The 26,869-nt window shown below is 38.9% G+C and overlaps 1 pseudogene; it reads left to right on the top strand.

The window, feature by feature from the left end:
- The first annotated feature begins 1,412 nt into the window (after positions 1–1,412).
- LOC137771003 (V-type proton ATPase subunit B, brain isoform-like) lies at positions 1,413–18,814 on the top strand (annotated as a pseudogene).
- The last annotated feature ends 8,055 nt before the right edge of the window (positions 18,815–26,869 follow it).

Here is a 26,869-nt window from a genome sequence, read left to right as displayed (position 1 = left end):
AGAAGGAGAAGAGAGAGAGGAAGGACCAGAGAAGATATTTGAAGAGATTATAGTTGAAAACTTCCCTAACATGGGAAAGGAAATAGCTACCCAAGTCCAGGAAGCGCAGAGAGTCCCATACAGGATAAACCCAAGGAGAAACACGCCGAGACACATAGTAATCAAAGTGGCAAAAATTAAAGAAAACATGTTTCTAATGTAGTTCACTTTGCATATCCACATAACAATTTTAGAAAGTAATTGAAAAAATATTTGGATTATTTTAAAATGAGAACAATGAGGGAATTCCCTGGAGGTCCAGTGGTTAGGACTCGTCTGGCCCTTTCACTGCCATGGCGTGGGTTTAATCCCCAGTCGGGAAGCTGAGATCCTGCAAACCGTGTGGTGAGGCCAAAAATAAAAATAAAATAAAAGAGAACAATGAAGAAATTGTTTTAGGGGTAGGACTTATTTTTAAGAGTATTAGATTATTTTAAAACAATGGGGAGGATTAACATTAAAGTAGCAGAATATATGACAACTGGGATATTTATTTGTAATTAATTATTTATTTATTTTTTGGGCTGTGTTGGGTCTTCGTTTCTGTGCGAGGGCTTACTCTAGTTGCGGCGAGCCGGGGCCCCTCTTCATTGCGGTGCGCGGGCCTCTCACTACCGTGGCCTCTCTTGTTGCGGAGCACAGGCTCCAGACGTGCAGGCTCAGTAGTTGTGGCTCACGGGCCTAGTTGCTCCGCGGCATGTGGGATCTTCCCAGACCAGGGCTCGAACCCGTGTCCCCTGCATTAGCAGGCAGATTCTCAACCACTGCACCACCAGGGAAGCCCCAACAACTGGGATATTTCTAATAATCTTGGAGGCATGATTAATTTGTTTACATTGCCATCCATTCAAGTAACTTAACATTTAAAATTTGTGACTTGCTTTTTATCTAAGGTTGAAAAAAAAAGAAGTAATTAGGAGCCTCTGTTGATCATTACAATTACAAATGTCTTCAAGCAAATATTTAGTGTGAGGATTTAAAGGTCCTCAGTATGAAAGACTAGGGTTCGTGACAGTGCTCGCCTGCCCTGTCTCAGTGTTTCTACCAGGGCACTTGCTTCCTGGCTAAAGAAATTATGTTTTTAAATTCTGAAGCCCGGTTTATTCTGAAGACTGGTTATTAAATGGTTTCCTCATTCTTGGGAGTCTACATTCATGCCAGAAATTTCTGTCTAAGACATCATAAGAAATCAAGCAAGTGAAAAATTCCCAGTTGGTTGACAGCTTCTTATACATTATTTTAGGTCTTGTATACACTTACTTCATTTGTTTTTTCAGCTTTTCTGATCATGAAATTTAGTTAATTCTGACATTGTTAGAATTGCTTTCCTGACTGTTCTGATTTATACCTGATTACCATTCATTATACTCGGCATGTATGTAGGTGTGATACAATTCAATGACAGCTACCTCCTTTCTAAAATGAGAGATTTGGGTAGTTTGTTGCTAGGGCATAATTTGCAGTAGAAAATAAAAGCTGCTACAATGACAGTAACGTTTGACTTTTTTTTTTTTTAAAGGATACTTATATGATCTCTGACCTTTCCTTCCATCCCCCTTCATAAACTCCTTTTTTTTTTCATAGTTTTTATGATACTATTTAATCATGGCATTTTATCTTAACAGACTACATTTTGTCAGATTTCTTTTGTGAGTTTTGTCACTTCTGCTTAAAGTTAAGGATTCCCTTCTCCTTCTCTATCTACTTTGCTAAGTGCTACCTTTTCTGTAAAGCTTTTTCTTTTCTCTTCTAAGTGAGAACCATTGCAGGGTCTTTCCTGTGCTCCCACAGACCCTCAGCACACCTCTGGTAGAGCCCTTACCTCCCCCTTCTCCATATAAAATTATGAACTCTTGTGGGAACTCTCCCTCTTTACCTTTGTTTTTGTATTCTGGGTCCTTGAAACAATGTGACTTATAGTAAGAATTAAACATGTTTTTGGTTTGATGAAGGGGATTATGAGAAGTTGTACAGATGCAGGCATATTTTATAAATTCAATGAAAAATTTCATACTTTTTGAGTGTTCCATATAATAATAGATACGATAAAGTAGAGAGAGGTTCTTTTTGGTAGTACCAGAGAGGTCATTTAGACTGTTGTCCTGTTTGACAAGAACTGACTTTTTTGTGTTTCTTTCCAGCATACAAGACAGTATCAGGAGTTAATGGTCCACTAGTGATCTTAGATCATGTTAAGGTAATACCACTATCATTATCGTCTAACCATTTAAGAAGTTAAAAGCATAGTATTAAGTACTGTTTAGTACACTTTAAGTTTTTTGTTATGATTCTTTTAAGCCATTCCTTGGTCAGAATGTCAGTGCTATACGGAGACAAGAAGTTTAGGTCAGAAGTCAGAAGATGGGATTCTAGTACTGGATCTGTTGTGGATTCTGTTTGTGGCTTTGAGTCCCTTGTCTGTAAAATTTAAAATTTTATTTGTTTGTTAATCATACCTCACAGGTTTATTAGGAAAACAACAGTAATATTTGTGTGTTTTATGACTTGTAGGATATTATTTAGATATACGGTATCTTGTGGCTCGTGTCATAGACTACTGTGTGTTCTAACTACTTGTTACATTTTTGTCTTCTCTACTAAATTTTAAGGTCTTTGAGTGAGTAAACAATGTTACTTTTGTCTTTGAGGGCCTGACACTGGTATTCAAGTAATGAATAAACAACAGATTATCTCAACAGTGACTAAAACCATAAAGCAGAGAAAAGTTTTTACTTATTCAGTTTGTTGAAAGACTCTTTAGTTACGTGGGTTTTTTTTAGCCACACCTATACATAAGAATTATCTTAGAAAAAGAAGCATAGAATATAGTCTATAATTGAATAGACTTCACCCTGGGTGAAGCCTCCTGCCTGAGTTCAGTGATTAAAATATCTTCAGAGGAGATAATTTGTATAATATGCTCTGTAGGACAGTAATTCTGCATTGGTTGTTGTTGGGAGTGGATGAAGGGGAAAGGTACACAGTTACTAGTTTGTGGAGAGAAGTAATGGCAGAAGTATGTTTGGCATGTGGCCCCCCTGGAAGCAGAAAATAAATTGAAAACCATTTCTTAAAGGAAAGGACAAAGTGCACTGTCTCTTCAGCTTTATCACTAAGATATTTTTGTGCATGACAAGGTACCTATGCAAATTAATTGCAAGATTAAGCATATGGCTTACTCCTGGCCACAGTTTCATACTAGTCTGCAGTTTGATTCAAAGCCTCAGTATACAGGTTGTACAGGGTTTAGGCAGGAGCCCGTTAATATTTTGTGAAAGGATGAAGCATACACTTTTATTTTTGGGGAAGTATTGAAAGCATTATTTGCTTCTTTGTCCTTTATTTCTTCTTTTTTATATACTTTTTATTGGATAAAATTTTTGACTCATATTTTAAAAATATGGAGCTTTTATATTAGTAAATATATTTTCAAAAACAGTTAAAAATATTCATGCTTCAACTATGTTAAGCGCTGAACTCAGCACCAAAAATACACAATACAAATACATAAGTGTCTAATTGGTAAGTGCTATGAAGGGTGAGTGCAGGATGCTATGAGAGTCAATAATGGGAAGGACTTAGAAAACATCTTGGGGGAAGTAATTTTAAGAAAGCTGAAAAAGTTTTATTGAATGTTTGTTTGGGGTATAACTCCAGCTGAGGAAAAACTGGTAAATAAAGTTTATGTAGTTGTAAGAATGGCTTTATACCACCAGATTTAGAGTGTTTTTTGTTTGTTTTTAGTTTTTGGCTCCTGTTTTTAACTTAAAACATACACATAGGATCAAGGAATAGATAATTTTATACAAATTGTATCAGAATAGATGATGATGGAGACTGCTGTCCAACTCATTTTCTGAAGGTAGCACATCTTTGATTCCCAAACCAGACAAAGGCTAGTATCAGAAAAGAAACAATGTAGCTATTCTCATTTACAAGCACAGATTCCAAAATTCTTAATAAAAATGTTCTCATGTATTGGATATTAGCAAAAATACACTTTAAAAACTCAACAGAATTATGACAAAGTAGAATTTATCCCAGTAATACAAAGATGATTTGATATTAGCAAATGTCAGTATAATTCAGGTCATTCATAGATTAAGCTAGAAAAAGCTTACGCTCTTCTCAGTAAATACGGAGTATGTACCTGATAAAATTACTTGTTTCTAAAAGACAAAACAAAACAAAAGAAGAAGGTGGTCTTAGAAATAAGGGCTAGAACAAACTTTTAAAACCTCTTTAAGGATATCCACCATAACCTACAGCAAACAGCGTACTTAAGGAGAGACTCTAGCAACATTGCCATTTAAATCAGGAACAAGATGAGGACCCCTGTTGTCAGCACCACTATCCATCTTTGTTCTGTCTTTGTGCTTGGACCCTAATCAATGCTGTGGGGAAAAGGGATTAAAAGGAAGAGGCACAGCTGTCATCATTTCTTGGTAGTATGATTAACTAAACAGAAAACACAAGTCATTCAGTGGACAAACTATTAGAAACAATGGTGTAAAACAGTGTTGCCGGATACAGAGGATGTCTATAGAAATCAGTAGTGTTTTGTATGCCAGAAGTAACTACTAGAATAATTAGGAACTTTTTACAAAAAACTGTGAAACTTTGTTGAAAGACATAAAAGAAGACTTCAAATAACTGGAGATTCCACATTCATGAATGGAAAGACTCAGAATAGAAAAGATGTTGATTCTCTCCAGGTAACAAAATCAGTTAGAAATACAGTAAGAATAAAGATTTGGTGAGGGAGTAAGCAGATAGTTCAGTGGAGCAAAGTTAAAATTCTTAAAACCAACTCTCCTCACACCTGAGAATTTGACTTGGTAAATGATAAAGGCTACATTACAAGTCGTGCTACTTGTAGCACAAATTACATTTGTGCTACTCAGTAAATATTGTTGGGGTATTTGGCTTCCTGTATGAAAAATAAAGATAAAAATGAGAAAAATAAAATTACATACCAAAAATAAATCCAGATGGATTAAAGACCAAAACATGAAAAACCTATTAGAAGACAGTATAGAAGGCCATTTTTATGACTTCAGATTGGAAGGTTTTCCTACACAAAAGACACAAATCATAAAGGAAAACAAGTCATTTTATTGCAAAAACTTCTGTATGATAGGATACCATAAACAAAATTAAAAGACAAGGAAGACTGGGAGCAGATATTCGCAAAAGGATTGATATCCAGAATCTATGAAACTTACCTAAAAGTAAATAAGAAGAAGCAGATGTAGTTGAAAAGCGAGGAAAAGATATTATTAATAAGGCCATTATAGGAAATGAAGTCTGAATTGTCAGTAAACATGAAAAGGTGCTCAATATTAGTAGAATCAGGAAAATGCAAATTGAAAGATACTATTTTTTATTTTATCAAAATGGTAAAAATTAAAGTTTAATAATGTAAGATTGGCAAAGATGTAGGGAAAAGATACTTTTCTATCCTACTAGGGAGTTTGTAAAGTAAAAGGTTCCTTTGCAGAGTAATTTCACATAACAATGGACACAGCCTATAGCCCACCACTACGGAACCAGCTACCTTAGGGAAACTTGGGCCCACATGTGAGAATGTTCATTGCAGCATGTTTGTAGTAGTTTAAATTTGGAACAGCTTTGAACACCAGTGGTAGAAGAACAGCTGAATAAAATGTAGTGTCACTTGATTTTATTTTAGCTATATCTGTTCTAACATTGGTTCTAGATGCCCATTTATTCATATTAGCATCTCCAGAATCAAGTGTCCTACAGTCAGTGTTGATTCACAGATGCATTGGCAGATGTTTTCCTTCACATCACACAACGTAGTGATGCATTTTTCAAAAGATTCTGTTAATCAAATAAGGTAAATATGACTATGACAGATCCAAAACATACGGTCAAGTGGGAAAAAAACGAGTTGCAGGATGATACATTTAGTATGTTGCCATTTAGGTAAGTGAAAACACTACAGTATATTTTTGGAAACATGCAATTTAAAATATTAAGAATGGATTAGAGGAATACATTTCTGGTTAGGAGAATTAGAGTGAGGAGGGAATATTAGCATTATTTATTATAATAGTAATTATTTTATTGTTCAGTTGCATTTTATTCCTGTCCTCCCAAGGCACAAGGTGATTACACAGCCCAGAAGCAAACATCATTTCTGAGTAGTGGGAACATAGTTTTTTAACTTTCTGTAGTCTCAAAGCTTAAAAACATGCACACAGAAGGAAAGAATTTAATTGCCGTGGTTTCATAGATTTAAGATCCTTCTCTCTGTACCTTATGCTGTGTTTGCCAGTATATGTGCCAGGGATCAGTGTTCTAAGGACTTAAACTACCTGAGGATATTCTAAACTCTGGATGTATACCTGTGTGTTTTGGGGAGGTGTGGGGTCTGCATGTGCATACATGCTGTGAAAGACATAGAGCATATAGAGTATTTTGAGGAGCTTTTAAAATGTTGGTTATTGAGCCTTTATTTTTTTCCTATTTAGTTTCCCAGATATGCTGAGATTGTGCACTTAACACTACCTGATGGCACGAAGAGGAGTGGGCAAGTTCTAGAAGTTAGTGGTTCCAAAGCAGTGGTTCAGGTAAGCATCGCTTTCAAAACCTGGCCAGTTGAACGTTTTTCTGATCACAACAAACATAAGAAACACCAATAGTTCTTTTTAGTAATTATCACATAAGTATACAGATCTTCATCAACTTATAGGTGGGGTGACATCTTGATAAACCCATCATAAGCTGAAAATATCATAAGTTGAAAATGCATTTAGTACACAGAACCTACCGAACATCATAGCTTAGCTTAGCTTACATTAAAGGTGCCCAGAACACTTATATTAGCATACGATTGCACAAAACCATATAACACAAAGCCTATTTTATAATAAAATGTTAAATATCTCATGTGATTTTTTTTTTTTTCTCATGTGATTTTTCTGAAGTACGGTTTCTACCAGATGTGTATTGCTTTTGCACCATCATGAAGGTGAAAAATCTTAAGCCAGGGACCCGACTGTTTACTGGCTGTGAGGGAAGAAAAGTATTTTTTCATGTTTTCTTGCTAAATGCCAGCCACCAATATCCATTCTAGCGCAATAGCTCCACTGGTAAAATGGCTTTTTAAAAAAATTTTTTTAATGGATAAAATGAAACAGTCACATAGAAGGGGAGAGATGAAAAGTAGAATTCAGAGCTTATGGGCTGAAACCAAAACGAGATCTGAGTCTACTCCTTTAAATTGTCTCTGATAATTCCTAGTTTTTAATGTTACTGATTATAGGAAGTGCCAGTTTTCTCAAATAACATATTGCCCTAAAAAGTAATCTAGAGCAGAGGTCAGCAGAATTTCTGTAAGGGGCCAGATAGTAAATTTTTTAGACTTTGTGAGGGTTGTGCCTAAGGTCTCTGATGCATGTTCTTATGCTTTCTTTTCCTTTTTTTTTAAAAAACAACCCTTTAAAAATGTAAAAACCATTCTTAGCTTGCTTGATGGATTTGGCCTGCAGGCATGACTCTGGGTAAGAGGTTGACAGTTTGGTTCGTCGTCCACCATGAACACTTCTTCAGTCATGAGGCTACAAGCAGTATATACGTTGATGTATTTTACTTTATAAGGGCTGACAAATAAATCTTAAGCGCTCATGATCTAAATTTCTTTTACCCTTCTGTTTACTTTTCTTTCTTGATAGGTATTTGAAGGGACTTCAGGTATAGATGCCAAGAAGACATCCTGTGAGTTTACTGGGGATATTCTCCGAACGCCAGTGTCTGAGGATATGCTTGGTAAACGGATATTATTAGTCATGCTGAGCAGAGATCTGCTTCCTTTTTAACGTATTTGCATGAAGTCTTTTTAAAGATTGTGAACATTTGAGTCATTGTCCACTCTGTACTGTCTCGTTACTGTTTACCAGGTCAGGTATTCAATGGCTCAGGAAAACCCATCGACAGAGGTCCTGTTGTACTGGCTGAAGACTTCCTTGATATCATGGATAGGGACAGAAAATGGATTTCTGTGTTTTGGGGAAAATAGCATCTACCTATCTTATACCTTTGTCAGAGAAAGGGTGATTTTTATGATACTTTAAGTAGATAACCAACATACTCCATGTTTGATTAATTATGTTTTGTTTATTATTTAATAAATTTATTTTTCCTAGAGGTTATCTTAAATTTTTATATTTTATTTATTGTAAAATATCACCAGGATATATCTGAGATGTAAAAGCCATACTGGCTTTGAAATTAGGATTTCTCTCTTATTTGCTATACATTACGTTTCACTTTACTACCATATAATTTGTGAATCTACAAAAGATTAATGGAAAAGAATATTTAAACAGTTTCAGATTTCAAAAATAACTGATTTTTTAAGAGTAGAAAGAAATGCTTTATATGCTTTATATGGTTGTAGTCTTAATGTAGAGACATATTAAAATTTTCCCTTTTGGAAATGCATTAGGCCAGCCAATCAATCCTCAGTGTCGGATCTATCCAGAGGAGATGATTCAGGCCGGCATTTCGGCCATAGATGGCATGAACAGTATTGCTAGGGGGCAGAAAATTCCTATCTTCTCTGCTGCTGGCTTACCGCACAATGCGGTGAGACCTAGAATCTGTTTGGTATGAAATTTAAGGAGAAAGAATTTCCGAGTGCTTCACTCTTAGTGAGAAACCAAATATAGGATTTTCAAGGTAAATGCCCAATGTTACTGTTTATATAATCCAATTACATTGACTCTTTATCTACACATATCTGACTTCTTGCTTACTGTTAGGAATCTGCAAAAATTACAAAATAGTTTCATTGGGTAAAGCCCTTTAAGACAACCCAGTTTCATTTATGATTACAGTTCCCCAAAGTTTAGGGTAAAAGTTATTTTGTTGTAGAAATATTATTTTAGATTTTAACTTGGTTCTTTTGTACTCCTCATCAGATTGCAGCTCAAATCTGTCGCCAGGCTGGTTTGGTAAAAAAATCCAAAGATGTAGTGGACTACAGTGAGGAAAATTTTGCGATTGTATTTGCTGCTATGGGTGTAAGTATTATCTTTTTCTGTTTTAGTATGAAATGTAAAAGTGCTTGTGTTCTTAGAACAATGTAGAAAACTACACATATATTATTCGATTTATCTCTAGGCAGAGAAGTTGCAAGTTGGCATTTTGGGCAAACCATGGATTAGTATTTAGCATTTGACTGTGGAATGTAAAAATAATTCCCTTTGTGCCCAAAGCAAGCTGTTTACTCTGTTGGCTTTTGTGAACGTTTTGGGGGTACTTGAACCTTTAAAAGAAGGAGCAGTGCAGATCTATAGCTTGGCCTTCATCAGAAATAAATATTGGGGGGGGGGGGGAAGAAAGAAAGAAATATTGAGAATTTTTCTTCTCCCAGCACTGATGAAGTCATTGCCATTTAGGTAAACATGGAAACTGCCCGGTTCTTCAAACCTGACTTTGAAGAAAATGGCTCAATGGACAACGTCTGCCTCTTTTTGAACTTGGCTAACGACCCAACGTAAGTAAACAAATAGAGCTGTTTTCCCCCTACTCATGCAGCCTTCTGGTCAAAAATGTCACCTTACACTAAGGAGGTAGAACATTAGAGTGAAAGCTGCACAGGCCTAGGTATGAGATAAACGTATTTAAATTCCAGCTCTGCTTCTTGCAAGTTATTTGGTTTTGGGTAAGTCACTTAGGCTGTGAAGCTCAGTGTCTTCTTTCATAAAATGTGATAAATAATACTTGTCTCACAGAGTTGTTGTGCATATGAAATGAGATAATAGTGTAAGTTACCTAGCACACAGTCCATACTCAATAAATGACCTTTTCCTCTTACCTGCAAAATCTGGCCCCTACTTCTTTCATCCCTTTCTCCTTCTCTCTCTCTTCCTTTCTTGCTCAGTTTTGAGAACTATATAGTTCTGAGAAATTATGGGGCATTTATAAAATAAATCAATTTAGCTGTGTAGCACTAAGTAATTCTTATTATGTAAATGCATAAAAGAACTCTGCCTTACTTAAGAACTTTTAAAGTAATAATTGCTTAACCTTCCTCAATTTATGTGAAACTTTAAAAGGGAGACTGTACTATTATTTCTGGAATCATTTTGTGTTTTTTTTGGCCTTTTTGTTTGAGTGACATAGGACTTAATGTTTCATTTCAGTATTGAGTGAATTATCACTCCTCGCTTGGCTCTAACCACGGCCGAGTTCCTGGCCTATCAGTGTGAGAAACATGTATTGGTTATCCTAACAGACATGAGTTCTTATGCTGAAGCACTTCGAGAGGTAATTTTTTTCTTAATTAAAATGGATTATCTTGTCAGGGTTATCTTGTCCCTCTGCAAGTTTTCATTTTTTTTTAAATCATGTTTTTTAAAATGCATTGCTCATATATTAGTAGAATACCTTAATTAATCAGAAAAGAAAATATTACTTTTGTCAACCTAGTTGAAATGATTAGAGGACGAGATTTAAATTATTAGCCTATTTATCATACTCTCACTGTCTCCATTGGTTAAGACTGGATTCTTAGAGAGAGGAAATGATGCAAGCTATTTAATCATTTACTCTCCCAGGTAGTTCTGTCTCTGTCCAGACTGTCAGTTTTTAGCCCTTTTCAAGAATTCCATTTTTAATGATGTAAGTTTTTATTTATTTACATAAGTAAAGACTATACTGTGGCAGAACCCTCTTCAGAACTTTTTTTTCCTTCAGAAAACTCAGTGATTATTTAGGAACAATATAAGATTCTAGCAGTTACCATCCAGAAGTGTGGGGTATTTGTTCTAATGCAAGTTACTGAAATTTTGAGTGACTTGCTCTTTTAAGTGTGCAAAAAAGGGAAGAAGACTTTTGAAGAGACAGGCTTTATAACTATCTAGCTTAAGATTCCCTAAGATCCATCATCATATCTCACTTGGCTACAGTGCTTTTTCATCGAAGGACTTCTTTTCTCCCATCCATCACAGATACTTTTCTAAAAGGCAGTAAAAATAAGTATTAGAAAAGTGAAAATTAAAAAAAAAAAACAATTTACAAACCCTTTTATTAGTATTATTAGATTCGACAATTATTCTATCAAATTGCCACTAAAGTTTTCTATATGTTTATCTTGCTTTCTGCATTATCTCCTTTCACATTGATAAAAGCTGGTCTGCAGGCAGGCCACGCTTTGAGTAGCACTGCTGGAGCATACTCTTGGAGGAACCAAAGTAGCAGTTAGAAGTTGGGCTTAATGACTCACAGTTCTTGTTGGCTGTAGATTAAAATGTATGCATATATTCTAGTGTGCATGTCTCTAAGAGAAAGACCATGTATTACTATTCTTGTCTTGTGCAGTGATCCAGGGAAATCATCTGGCCCTTGATTGCGGTTGTAAGTTGGGGTTAATAACATTAACTTCCTCATAGGGTTGTTGTGAGGATTAAATTAAATAATGTATGTAAAGTGCATCAGATGATTTCTGATATATGTATTTCCTTCCCTTTTGATCTTTTCAGGATTAGCTTATGTAAATCTGGCAAGATCCATAACATGAAGGAAACCTTGTGAACTGAGAATGTTCTCTTAGTTTTAAAATGTACTACCTTTGATTTATAAAATTGCAAGCAGATTTTCTTCTAGCCAGCTATTTGAAGATTTGTGTTATGGCAGTATGATTTTAGCAAAAAAACTTCTGGTCCCCAATTGTCAACATTTTTGTTGCAGAATAATCTGAATTTATGTCGCTAGATTTTTCTAAATCGTTTCTAGAGGTGATATTTAAAACGAATAAGATGATATTTCCAACTTTGTAATTTGGCATGTTCAAACAAATGTTTTCTAACCAAGCTTTAATTTTCATTTTCTGGTATGTGATACTGTTCTCCTTGACTCACTGTCAGGTTTCAGCAGCCAGGGAAGAGGTTCCTGGTCGACGAGTTTTCCCAGGTTACATGTATACAGATTTAGCCACAATATATGAACGCGCTGGTAGAGTGGAAGGTAGAAATGGCTCTATTACTCAAATTCCTATTCTCACCATGCCTAACGATGGTAAGTGTTGGGTCTTTGGATTATAGCATCCCTAATCGTTGTAAGGACTTTGATTTTAAGAGAGAAGACCATCTATCTTTTTGAGTTGAAATTCTTTTGAGAGTTTATCCTCCAGAAGTTTACCTTACCTAGTGATTTGTTTCTAATAAAATTTTTCATTTCAAAACTACCCATAATTATTATTCTTTTGTAGAAAAATTTTCTTGTAATTTTAATTTTTAATTTTTATTTATTAGCTAGTATTTAGTGTCTACTATTTGCAGGACACTGGTCTAGATGAAAGAAACGAATTTTTAAAAAATGTATGGGCTCTACTTAATGTAAGCCTCTCATTCTAGTTGGATATTTTTTAAATGTCTGTGCATCAGTAATTTAAGGTAGCCAAAGTGCCAGATACGGAGCACAAATGGTAAATGCCACGAGACTCTAGAGATAGAACGATCATCAAAGACTTGCTAAAAATTACTTGGTTTTATCATGTGTGTGTAAGTGCACAGTGCAGTGCCTGCCTGGAGGTATGCCCAGCAGCTCCCGGGTGAGACTTGCAGCATTCCCCTTATGTTAGTGTCTTTTTGTCTTTATCTCAGTCTTTTAAAAACACTTTTTCAAGCTATTTTCAGAAACAGTAATAACTCATTATAACTGAGCACTGTTCTAAGTGTTTTGTAAGTTTTGACTCATTTGATCTTCATAGCGACTTTTTAGATGCTCTCGTGTGAGGCACAGGGAGGTACAGTGTCACAGTTAGGAAGTGGCGGCTTTAGAACCCAGGCAGGGGCTTCCCTGGTGGCACAGTGGTTAAGAATCCGCCTGCCAATGCAGGGGACACGGGTTCCAGCCCTGGTCCGGGAAGATCCCACATGCCGCAGAGCAACTAAGCCTGTGCGCCACAACTACTGAGCCCGTGCGCCACAACTACTGAAGCCCGCATGCCTAGAGCCTGTGCTCCACAACAAGAGAAGCCACCACGAGAAGCCCGCGCACCGCAATGAAGAGTAGCCCCCCCACCCCCGCTCACCGCAACAAGTGAAAGCCCTTGCGCAGCAACGAAGACCCAACACAGCCAAAAGTAAATAAATTAATAAATTAAAAACAAAACAAAACAAAAAAACCCAGGCAGTCTGAATACTACCTCTGATGTGAAAATGATTTGTTCCAAGGAAGTAGCTACAAAATTACTCTCTGTAATTTAACAGACTTAGAGATGTCTTGCTCTGTAGGACCTGCTTGGTGCTACCTGTGTAGTGTTGCTTAACTTGTTGAGCCTCTCCGTATTTTCCATGTTGAAATGTTGTGTATCCCTCTGGGATAGCTTATGGACTGAGAATGTTCTCTCAGTGTACATCAGATTGGCAAATCTCTGCAAATGAACTTTGTGTTTAAAATGGAACTTTATATTTGGGGGAGAGAGAGCATAACTAGGAGAAATAGTACTTTTTATGAAGATAGCTAATTTAACTTGTGCCAACACATGTCTAACTGTGCTGCAACCAAATAAGTGAGACTGGCCAATACGGTAACCTCTAGCCACATTTGGCTGTTTAAGTTCTAAAGTTTATTAAAATCAGATAAAGCTTGAAATAAAGTTTTTCAGTCACATTAGCCGCATTTCACATGTTCAGTAGCCACATTTGACCAGTGGCTGCCATATTGGACAGCACAGATAAAGCACTTTTCCATCATCACAGGAAACTATTTTCTATAGCACTGTTTTAAGTAGTGCAGATTGACTTCCTGTGGTTTTGTTTATATGAGATGGACACTTTAACTAACATCAGGTGTCTTTCTCTGGTAGATATCACTCACCCCATCCCTGACTTGACTGGATATATTACAGAGGGGCAGATCTATGTGGACAGACAGCTACACAACAGACAGGTATTTGAGAGTTGAATGATGCTCTAAGCCTACAGATCTAGTCTTCAGTTATTGTTTAGTGACTTGGACTTTGCTCTTAGGAATTATTTATTTAGAAAATATCAAATTGAATTGTTTTTAATATGGCTATAAAATTGTCATTTCTGTAATACTAAAATCCTGGTGTGGAAAAGAGTGCCAGAATTAAGAATTAAATTTCCACTTTCTTTATTATGCCTTAAAATGGAGTGAGTTGTTCAAAGAACTTTTTTGGGTCTTCTGTTCCATAACGGTATAATCTACCACTTTTGTTATTAATACAAGAACAGATTTTTCAGAGTTTTTTCTTTGTCTTTTATTGTTAAAATTTTTTTAATTGAGGTATAATTGAGGTAACATTACCTTGGTCGCAGGTGTACAATGTCATGATTTGATGTTTGTATATGTTGCAGAGTGATCACCACAATAAGTCCACTTAACATCCACCACCTCACATAGTTACAACACTTTTTTTCTTGTGATGAGAATTTTGAAGAGCCACTCTTCTAGCTACCTTTAAATATGCAATACAGTATTATTAACGTACATAGTCACCATGCTGTGAAAGTTCCATCCCCATGACTTACTCATTTTATAACTGGAAGTGTGTACCTTTTAACCTCCCTCACCCATTTGGCTCACTGATCCCCTGCCTCAGGCAGCCACCAGTCTGTTCTCTATCTGTGAGCTTGACATTTTTTTGTTTGTTTTTTAAGGTCCCATATATGTGAGATTATATGGTATTTATCTTTTTCTGTCTGGCTTATTTCACTTAGCATAGTGCCCTAAAGGTCCATCCATGATGTTGCAAACAGCAAGATTTCATTCTTTTTTATGACTGAATAATCAAAAACAGATTTTTTATTGGTTCTTTAGTAGATGCCAGCTTCTGATATCAGCTTTTAGGTGAAATTATTGTTAATCTTTTTATGTGTGATTTTATGAGTCAGAGTTCAGAAGACCATTTGGATTTGCTATTGTAGGCAGATGTTGAAAATTCCGTTTTTTAATAGAATCTTGTACTGTTTTGTAGATTTTACTTTTTGGATTTGATTCTCAAAAAGAAATCTTCACCTGTAAAATGTTTCTTACTTCCTTTTCTTACCAGGAAGAGATATTAGGAATCATCTAGGAAACAAATGTAGCAGTTTTATGCAATTTAAGCAATAAAAATGAGTTTCAAAATCCTCCTTTACTACCAGTAAAGCTTGAATTTTGTACTTAAATATAATATTTTCCCCCTTCCCCTTTTACCCAAGATTTACCCGCCTATTAATGTGCTGCCCTCGTTGTCTCGGTGAATGAAGTCTGCTATTGGAGAAGGTATGACCAGAAAGGATCACACCGATGTATCTAACCAGCTGGTACGTATGTTTTCTCCAGGATTGTGTTTAAAGAAATGAATACTTTCTCAGTTCATGCTGCTGTCTTATACCTCTTGTCCTTCTTCCATATCACTTTTCTTCTCCCCCCATCAAAGTAGAATTTTAATATAGAATATAGAATATAGAATACTGGAATACAGAAACATTCATTAGAGCCAAACAGTCTTTTTCATAAGGATAACTGCTCACGACAAAGATTAAAGATCACATGCTTGAAACCCACCTCTAATACTGTATGAGGTAGTTTTTAAATAAAAAAGGCATAAGACGATTAAGTTTTTATTAGTAACCTTTATTATAGAGTATTTCTGAAAGACTATTCTAACTAATTTTTTGTTTAACATATTAGGCAATCACCAGAACGCTAAGGGATACAGCTGTGTATATTCTATGAAATCCTTGGTTTCTATAGTCCTGAGATTGTATACCAAGCATAATTAAAGAAAAATACATTTGACCTGAAAGTAGAAATGATAAATAAACCTACTGATAACCCAGATATTTTTCTTTGAATAGAATTTAGAGATGGATTTCTCCTATTGCGTAAGTTGTGATTTTTAAATGCTCTACAAAATGGAAGCTCATTGATATATTGAGGGAGTGTATTTTTTGTAGAGTGTTAGTAATGTCTATGTATTGCATGCCTGAAGACTCCTTCCTTAGTGAGACTGCTGTATAATAAAGTCTTTCCAATACTTGCATATGTGAATTATGTTTGGAAATAATGTGAAATACTGTGAAGATAGCTACAGCAATACACTTATAATGCCCAGAGTACCGTTACCATTTATAAAGGTTCATGTAAACCTTTTTTTCTCTTTAGTATGCATGCTATGCTATTGGTAAGGATGTGCAGGCCATGAAAGCCGTAGTTGGAGAAGAAGCCCTTACCTCAGATGATGTGCTTTACTTGGAATTTCTGCAGAAGTTTGGGAGGAACTTCATTGCTCAGGGTAAGATTACTATTTTCCTATGAATAGAAACAGCATCATATGTAGTTTTGAGGACTTCTTTCCTAGTCTGAGAGAATTTACATTGGTCTCCATACAATTTTCCTTCTGATTAGAGAAGAGGTTCTTCCAGCCGCCTGCCATATCTTCGTTCTTAGCCCTCTGGTTCCTTCCCCTCTACCTTCAATTTCTTTATCCATTTATTTAGTTCCTGTCTTATTTTTTATCTTCCTTACAACCGGCCTTCTGCTCTCCTACCTCCATTGCCACTTCTCCTCGCTCTTAACCTCTCTGCAATGCTCTCCTCTGGCTTTGGGGGTTTTGGACTTTCCCAGTGCATCTGTTTTCATCCTCCTGATTTCTTATCTTCCTGCTTCTTAATTGTTAATGTTCCCAAAGGCTTAATTACCTGTTCTTTCTGTGCTTTTTTTCCCCTATGCTGATGACTAACTTGCTATGTATGAGCCTTTACCCTCTTTCTGAAGCTCTAATCCCACATCTCCAGCTAGGAAGACTGTGTTTATGCCACCATCCTCTCTGGCTCAGCGTGGTGAGAACCAAAGTATTTTCTCAACTGACCACCTGCCTAGCAATTCCCTTTTCAATTTCTGTCTACCTCTGGCATGACCATTACCCTAGTTAGCCCAAGCTCAGGAATTGGACATTCTTAACCCTCTTCATTTATTCTCCAGTCATCAAATATTTGCTAATTTGCATTGTTCTCCTTTGAAACATCTTATCCTGTTCTCTTTTCATTCGTATTAAAAAAACTTAGGCCAGTGTTTCTCAAAGTTGAATATGCTTTTGAATCTACCAGGGATCTTGTTGAAGTGCAGATTGTGATTCGGTAGGTGTGGGTGGGGCCAGAGAGCCTGTATTTTGACAAGTTCCTGGGCGATGTTGAAGCTGCTGATCTCTGACCACTCTTTGTGTCCCAAGACCTAGTCCAGACCTTTGTCCCATCATCCTTGGCCGTTAGTGCCAGCATCTTCACCAGTCTCCCTGACTCTCTATGTGCCATTGCCGGGGTAAATTTAGTATTAATTTTATTGATTGTCCTTCTGTTAAAAAGTCTATAATGGTTTTTATTACATAGCATGTGTAGGGCTTTCAAGCTGTTTTTTTTGGTCTCTTCCCTACCACCCCTGCTAATGTTGGTAAACTCTATTTTTGACCTCAGTGATACTTACAAACGATGTGTTTATTTTGGAATAATGCATCAGCTGCACACTTAGGATTTGTGCACTTTTCTATTTGTGTGATACATTTTTTAAGTACCATTAAAATCCCCAGAACATATGATTGTCGGGTTTTCTAAAAAAAAAAAAAAAAAAAAAAAAAAAATTTATGTAGAACCTTAATATCTTAAAAAGATAAAAATTATTCTGGTAGAGAAAAGAATGCAGAACTCTAGCCACTCTAACTCCTTAGTTAAAAAATGAGATTTATTTCCAGGATAAGAATGATGCTGCTATTAAAAATAATAATAGCAATAGCAAGTTTGAAAACTTTCACGTGGACCTATTCAGGTGCTTAACTGGCATTTAAGGCCTTCTAAGTATCTGTACTAGCCTCCTTCAGGTCAGCCTGTGTTGCTGGGAAACTGCTTTTCTCACTACTCTCTGGACAAAACTCTGGGTCTAGTTTCCATTATTCCGAGGAGTGTTTTTAGATCCCACCCGTTGTTAAACACACACACACGCACGCACGCGCCCAACGTCTCGCCTGCGGGCTTTCTCCCTTTTCTCTGATTCCCAGGGGTACTTACTGTCTAGACCCTCATTTCCACATTTGGTCACATCCAGTCCTGGGAGACCTGACTGCTTTGTGTCTCTTTTTTATACTTCATGCTCACAGTGCTAGACCCATAACAATAAATTTTGAATAACACTGATAAGTTGGAAGTACTTGGCCTTTATTCATCTAATCTCAATTTTTTGTAAGGTCCTTACGAAAACCGCACTGTCTATGAGACTTTGGACATTGGCTGGCAACTGCTCCGAATCTTCCCCAAAGAAATGCTGAAGAGAATCCCTCAGAGCACCTTGAGCGAATTCTACCCTCGAGACTCTGCAAAGCATTAGCTGCTACTTCATCGCTGGCTCGATGCTCTTGTGAAATACTGGTTCTGTTTTCTTTATTCCTTTTGCACTCCCCCATCCCCACCTTTGTGTTGGAGTTTACTGTGTTACCCTGTAATTAAAAACAAAGAATAGGTAACACATTGTGCCAGTGTTGCAATGTTTTAAACTGCTAACAGACTTTAAAATATCCCCTGTTCCGAAAACCTGGAACTGCAGTGCTTTGTTTAAAGTAGCTGAGGGTTGGAGGTGAAGTTTTCTTACTGATGTGTGTATTTGTACGTAGTGGTGTAGTTAGCTGCCTAGTGTCCTCATTATTTGGGTCTCTCAGACCTTCCCTGTCCACCCCCTCCAGAGTATCACTATCTGAAGTTACAATGCTTTGATCTCCAAACTAGGGACAAGATAGGGTCTGAAAGACGCTTCCTCTCCGAGCCGAGATGCTTTCCTGAGCGCTTGTTTTTAGATTTTGGTGTGCCTCTGGGTCTGCTCTAAGCAGATGGCTTTTCCTGTCCACCTGCTCTTTCCTATTTAATGAATAGGTTAGAAAAGGAGTTTCCTTTTCCTCTTTGGTGCGGATAAGTTTCAACTCCTGTGTCTTACTGTTCTCCCTCCCTCTGAGTAACACAGAATCATGCAGCTTTTGCCCAACTGGCATTGATCTGATAGTAGTGAGATGCCCTGTCTTGATGATCCCTTACTGGGTTTCCATGCAGAGGAATCATAATGAAAATAATTAATAGAATTCTTGGTTGGAAAGAGTTGGGATACAATTTTTTAAGAAAGAAAAAAACCTATATCGGTTCTACATTCGGACATGCTAACAGTGGTTTTAAGTTTCTAAAGTGTTGACCGGATGCTAAAGGCAAGGTGGGGAAGAGAAAGCTCTTCTGTGTATGGACTCTTTTATATATATATATAATCTATGGATATTTTAAACTCTGTTAGATAGCAGCCTTTGGAAAATCCCCTATTTGGTCCTGCTTTCTGACCTATCTGCCTTTTCAGGGTAATCTTGTGGCACAAGTGATAGCATTTAAAAGCTTTAGTCTTTTAATTCCTCCTCCTTCCTGCTGCGAGCCCTGAGCTGTCTTCTATGCACTTCTGACACGTCTGTTTGGTCTCTCTGTGTTCTTTGTTACTTGGGTGCAGTAGCAACTTCTCTGTGCATTCCATCTTTTCTTTCAAGTTGTGTAAAGTTCTTCACTTTTTTTCTCTGAGGGTATAGGGGGTGGGGGGAGTCAGCATGATTATATTTTGATGTAGAAAATGTGACCTGGATATAAAATGAAAATAAATATTAAATTAAATGGAAGTTACCTAAAGTGACTCTGTATCTTCTAATCAGAAAAGCAATAGCAACAAGCAAATATATAATAATGCACCTCTCTTTGATTGACAGTTTTGAACATCATAACCAGTATTGTGAACCAGCCCCTTGATTCACAATATTATGAACCATGTCCCCTTTCCAGGGACATGGCCCATGTTCTGTACCCTCTGCCTTTTAGGCTGCCCTTTCAAGCTCTTTTCAGTAATACCTCTTCCAACATATTGTAGTTTGATCCAAGGTTGAGAGTTGCTAGGGTGTGGGGTTGTTTGTTTGTTTATTTGTTTGTTTTGCAGATCGTTAGTGGCTGTAAGTTCTCTGAAACTTGAAGTTTTGATTCAGGGTCCACTTAGCATTTTCGAGAGTTACTAAGGTGTTTTATAGCATTCTCTGTTTCAGACATTCTCAGGACCTCTAGAGCCTGTCTGCCATGAATGAAAGAGGGTAATAAATAGAATATGAAATACATACTGAAGCAAGCCAAAACTTGCTTCAAATAAAATCTGAAATAGATGGTCCAGTATATAAAGGAAACATACTTGTTAAAGCACAGGGATGTGGCATCACGGTGGTCTCCCATTTCTTTCCCCTCTTCAACTCAGAGTGACATTTAGGAGATGTAGAGGAAGAGGCTCAGTCATAGCAAGAGTAGGTAGACCTGTGTTCTGATTCTGGTGCTGCCACTAACTGTATGGTCTTGCTTAGTCATTTAACAGATTTGTGTTCCTTTCAGGGTTATAAGGACGAGAGATTTTGCTTTTTATATCGCTTTTTAACTTACGTAAAAAAAAAGCAGTTTGTTGTATTGGCATGTGTCTATTTCTGTATTCTCTATCCTATTCATTGAACTATGTATCTATCCTTCCACCAATACCACACTGTCTTACTTATAGCTTTACAGTAGGTCTTAATATCCTCTAACTATATTCTGCTTTCTCAAAATTGTTTTACTTATTCTGGTTCCTTTGCCTTTACCTTTTGTTCATACATTTTAGAATAAGCTTGTCCATGTTGACAAAATATTCTGTTGGAAGTTGACCTTTTATTATGTTGAGTCTTCCAATCCATGAATGCGATATGTCTCTCCATTGATTTAGGTCTTGTTTGGTTGTATCATACAGATCCTCTATTAAAATATTTATAATCAAATATTTCATGTTTTGGAAGCATTGTGTATGGCATTGTGTTGTTTTTTTTTTTTTAATTTTTCTTTTTTTCTTTTTGTCTGTGTTGGGTCTTCGTCTCTGTGCGAGGGCTTTCTCTAGTTGTGGCGAGTGGGGGCCACTCTTCATCGCGGTGCGCGGGCCTCTCACTGTCGCGGCCTCTCTTGTTGCAGAGCACAGGCTCCAGACGCACAGGCTCAGTAGTTGTGGCTCACGGGCCTAGTCGCTCCACGGCATGTGGGATCTTCCCAGACCAGGGCTCAAACCCGTGTCCCCTGCATTGGCAGGCAGATTCTCAACCACTGCGCCACCAGGGAAGCCCCGGCATTGTGTTTTTAGTTTTGGTTTCCAGTTGTTCATTGTTAATATTTGGAAATATGACTAATGTTTTTGTGTTGATCTTGTATCCTGAGACTTTGGTAAAGTAATTGCCACTTATTAATTGCTTCTTAGAGATTTCTTGGGATTTTCTATGCAGACAGTCATGCTATCCATGAGTATGGACAGTAATATTTCTTCCTTTCTAATCTGTGTGTCTTTCTTTCTTTTTCTTGCCATGCTGCACTGGCTAGTACCTACAGTACTAAGTTGAAAAGGAGAGATGAAAGAGGACATTCTGGTCTTCTTTTGAATTTAGGAGGAAAACATTCATTCTCTCACCATTAAGTATGATGTTCACTGTCGGTTTTTTGTAGATACTCTTTACTGGGTTGAAGTAAAGCCCTTCTATTCCTAGATTTCTGAGAGTTTCTGACATGAATGTGTGTTGAAGTTCATCAAATGCTTTTTCTTCATTAATTGATGTGGCCATGTAGATTTTCTTCTTCAATCTATTAATATGGCAAATTACGCTGATGATTTTTGAATAGTAAACCAAGCTTGTGTTCCGAGAATAGACTCCAGTTGATCAGAGTGTATTGTTATTTGCTGCCTTCTTCATGTGTTGATTTTATTGTGCAATTTTTTTCCCGTTTCCGTGTGTGAAAGCTTAGATTATTGATCTGAGACCTTCCCTCCTTTCTATTATAAGCATTTAGTGCCATTCGTTTCCCTCTTAATAATGTTTTCTCTGGATCCTTCCACATTTTATGTGTTGTATTTTCATTTTCACTCAGTTCTATTTATCTTAAAAATTTTCCTTGAAATTCCTCTTTAACCATGGATTATTTAGAAGTGTGCATCTTAATTTCCAAATGTTTGGAGGCATTCTACTTCTCGTTCTCATTTTTATACAATTTAAAGCTTAGACTGTGGACACAGTGGAATAAAATGGGATTATGTTTGTTTAGTTATTTTATAGAGGTTCTTCAAATATCACTGGAGTGAAGTTTTCAAATATTAGTTTTACATAGTAGTTCTCAGTCTTTTGCACTTGTAACCATAAGAGAGTTCCCTAAAAATATGTAACCCTGGCTGCTGGAGCCATGTTTATCAGGGGCAGTTCACAGTCACAGGAATAGTGGGGAGTTTCTGGGTCCCCACTGCACACTTTGTTCTGGGCCAGCACACAGGGATCCAGTAGGGATCCAGGGTCCAGGAGAGGGACCCAAACTTTGGGCTCTGGTGTTTATATTGCAGAATCAGGGAAGCCCAGGTCCCGTGTGGGCAGGAACTAGGACCAGCACTGGGACACACAGGACCCAGGTCCAGTCCCTCTCCATGGAACGAGCAGTCAGGCTGAGGGAGGCCCAGCCTCTCTCCTGCTGGTCAGGGCTGAGCCAAGCTGCGGTTGCAGCTGTATTGCCCAGTAGGCCCATGGCTGAGTCACCAGCTATGACAGCCGTAAGCCCTGGCTATGGGTAGTGTCCATGAAGTCTTGAGGAAGGTCGGCCTTCCTCCTGCAGGGAGGCAGTCTTGAACAAGTTAGCCCTGCCCTGTCACTACTTCAACAACCAAAATTTTCATTACTCCCTCTTGCTCCCCAACCCCACTCAGATAAAAGCATAGTTTCTCATGGGGTGGCCAACCTTTTATTTTTCAAACATTATCAACATCATTTCATACAAGAAAGGACATTCGAACCCCAATTAACTAAGAAGCACATATTGCAGAATAAGCTCGTTTGCCCTAAAACAAGACCCTTAGCTATTTCCATGGACCATCCTTGATTTCTCCATTATGCTGCTGAGTAGTGCAAAGTTGGTGCTCAAGAACTCCTTGGATGATGGTGTGCTATCAACAGCTGCTGTGAAAGCAAGCAGCTGGCACCCTCGGTGGCTATATGGGCAGAGGAGTTGAGGAGACAGTAGGTGATGGCTCTGTGCTGTCAGTGAGGGCTGTCCTCTGCCCGCACCCCTTTTAATCCCTTTGTATCCCTACCACCTGAGGAATGAAGGCAGTGATGAGTTATTGGCAGAATTGCCCTGTCTGATAAGAGGGTCACCTGCAAGCCAGAGGGCCCAGATCCTCCCTGGAACACATCACTCCCTACCCACCACTTAACAATTCCCTTCAAACAAAGGTGCAAATTTGTAATAGCTGTACCGTTAAGATATGCCGTCTGTGATTTGGACAACTGTGACTCCTTGCCCTGTTCTTGGAGGAACATGACATTTTGTAGGGAGAACCCAGGCCAGGTGGCCAAAGTCTCTGTCAAGTCTGTTTCTTCAGCCAATACTTTGATTCAAGTTGAGGGTGGTGGAGATGAGTGGGCCTTCACCATGATAGCCTTTCCGTGGTATCACTGGCCAAGGTTCCCTTTGGTGAACATTACATACAAAAGCTTGCCCAGCACATGCCTCGCTCTCAGACGAGCCGTGGCCATGCTGCTCCTGGGATTAGGCACCTCCTTTGCACACCCTGTGGATGGTGCTCATTTCCTTGATTCTGTGAATGGGCCATTTGTTAAACTATTATTTCTTGAGGCCTGTAAACTATTATTTCTTGATGTCTGTGCAAGTTTCAATTCTGCAATTTCTATTTCATTCTTCTTACGGATTGAAAAACACTAGTGAAATTCCTCATCTTACAATCTCTGCTCCTTAACATTAACCGTAGTCTTCTTAAAGTCCTTGGTCTTGCTCTCTCAAAGGCTCACTGGGGCTTGATTCCAGTGGGCTGGTGAGGTGGACACCACTGAGCTTGACAACATGCCATACTCCACCCAAGCCTGGAGATCTCGGTGTCTGGGGGAAAAGGCAGGGGCCGTGAGACAGGAGACAAGAATGGAGGTAAATTCAGGGGTAAAGCCCAGGGAAGAGTCCATATGTCAGTTGCAGGTCAGCTATGTGCCCTGTGTCCGAGAAGACACCCCTCAGTGTGGGATGACCAGCTGCTCTCAGGGAGATCGAGGCTCCTGGCCCCGGCTTCTCATGTGATACTGGGGCAGATCCTGTGCACAGAGGCTGTGGCCTGCAGGGGGTGTGTATCAGCACCTCTGCAGGGTCGAGGGGCCAAAGGGGGCCATGGGCAACCTCTCCCAGGAGAAGTCACCTGCCCTGGGGCTGGGGCATCAGTCCCTCAGACCCACACCATCTACCTTTCTACCTGGGTTCCAAGCCCAGCAAGGCACAATCCTGACTTCCCCAGTGTAGGATTTCCCCAGTGTGTGACAAGCCAGGCTGTGGCCACCTACCCCGAGGGTATAGTTCAGCGGGGCAAAGCCCGCCACTGCCCCCTGGTGAGGCAACTACAACAGAAAGGTGAGCTTTTGAGAGCAAGGGTCAGGAGTCAGGGAGGAGAGGCAGAAACCCAAGAAAGGACCCATCGCCTGAGCCCACATCCTTGTCCACCTCTGTGGGGTCAGTCAGCCTCCAGTGTCTGCTCTGAGATCACAAGACCCCACAGTACTGGCCCTCACAACCACCTGCCTCAGAACAAAACAAGAGGGCACAAGAGCAGGAGGCCCATATGATAAGTGTGGTCCGTTGAGGAGGTGCTCCCTGGGCCAAGTGACAAGACATGGTTTCTCAGGGCACAACTGCCCCCAGACTCAGCATAAATGTCTGGGCTGTGAGCCCATTGATTCTGGGAAGGGCACCAGCACAAGGTGAACAGATACTCCATACTTTGCGTCAGGCAAGCCAGGAGCCAAGCACTGACAAACAGCCTGCGTTACACCCTCATGTTTCACAGGGCAGGAGCCTCGGGGTGGGGGGGATGGGGCCTGCCCTGAGGTCACAGCAGAGAAGGTTTGCTGCTGGAGGGCCACACACAGGACAGCTGTATAGAATGTGATCAAAGGCTCTCTGGTGCTTCATGCCATTCCAAACCAGGCGCTCTTAAACAGCCCGAGGGTAAGATACCGCCAAGTCCTTGCTGAAATTTCTGAGCCCATCCTCAGATCCCAAATTTTGCCCAGATTGCCAAAAGTTTCATGGACTTCTGGTCAAGGACCCGATTCATCTGGACTGCTCAGTGCACAGCAAGATTGCCAGGACGGGGCCTAGGGATCTTGCCCACACAACCGTCCCTGACATTTGCTCCTGGAGAACCACCTGCCCAGCTACCGACATCTCCTCCTTCCCTCTCATCAGGCTAAATGCAACTGGGAGAAAGGCAACACAAAAGGAGGCAAATGTGGAAACATAAACCCGACAGTGCTGTCTCCCCCAGCCAAGACTAAGAGTCCATGAGTCTACCCACTGCACTCACTTGAAAGCCCCCACATATCACCAGGAGCACAGAGAGCACACAGGCCATCAGATACACCTGACCTCAATTTCCTCCTGAGAGAGCACTCAGGGGCCTCCCTGGGATTTGGAGGTGTCAACAATTCACTGCATTGTGGCTTATGCCACAGAGCAATTTTGAACAAGGATTATAGTACCGGTAAACTTTAAGCACTGCTTTAAGTCCAATCACTTTATGTTTAAAGAGAGAGGAATTGGGACTTCCCTGGTGGCGCAGTGGTTGGGAATCCGCCTGCCAATGCAGGGGACATGGGTTTGATCCCTGGTCTGGGAAGATCCCACATGCCGCCGAGCAACTAAGCCCGTGCTCCACAATTACTGAGCCTGCGCTCTAGAGCCCACGAACTACGACTACTGAGCCCGTGTGCCACGACTACTGACGCCCGCGCGCCTAGAGCCCGTGCTCCGCAACAAGAGAAGCCACCGCAATGAGAAGCCTGCTCACCGCGACTAGAGAAAGCCTGCGCACAGCAACAAAGACCCAACGCAGCTAAAAACAAATAAATCAATTAATGAATTTGAAAAAAGAGAGAGAGGAATGGAATATTTTAAACAGAGACATATGAGCCCTTTAAAGGGCAAAAACATGTTGCTTACAGCTTTTCACATGGAAAAGGAAACAAAAAGTGACTGGCTTTGCCGTTTTCCTTGAATTTGTCTAGTACTAGCACTAGATAATATTGACGATCTTCACGCTTGATCACAAACAACGTGATGCTGTAATATTCAAACTGTTGGTGAAACTTTTTTAATCTCATGATTTACTCTGGAACAATTGTGTTGACATAGGTACTGATGGTGCAAAAGCAAAGGTGGCAGAAGTGCTGGCACCTTAACCCAAATCAAGGAGTAGCACCAAACTGTACTAGTTGGGCTTGTATTCACTATCATACACTTGTATTAACAGTGCCAGTTCCAGTTAAGAATGTTCTGTCTTCAACAGTAAAAATGATTGATGTTAGTAAATCTTGACCATTGAAATTGAATATTTTATAGTGGATGATGAAATTCAACATACAAACATCACACATCTGTATATCAAAGGGAGTGGGAAAAAGTTAGATCAGATACTGATAAAGAGGAAGTGGATGACATGGATGATAGATGTGAAAAATTAGCTAAAATGTAGCACAGAAAAGAAACGGTCAGAAATTATGAATGAGAAATTTAGGGACCTAGAGTCTGCTGGTGGCTTGATTTTGGACTTTGCAGCCTCCAGAACTGTGAGAAATATACGTCTTTTGTTTAAGCCACCCAGTCTGTGGTAGTTTGTTATAGCCCTTTGAGCTAAGACATATTTTAGTACCAAGAAGTAGCAAATACCTAAATATGTGGAAGTGGCCTTG

Source organism: Eschrichtius robustus, chromosome 10 (assembly GCF_028021215.1).
Source record: "Eschrichtius robustus isolate mEscRob2 chromosome 10, mEscRob2.pri, whole genome shotgun sequence".
In the NCBI taxonomy this organism is placed as follows: Eukaryota; Metazoa; Chordata; class Mammalia; order Artiodactyla; family Eschrichtiidae; genus Eschrichtius; species Eschrichtius robustus.
This window is presented reverse-complemented; position numbering and strand designations above follow the sequence as displayed.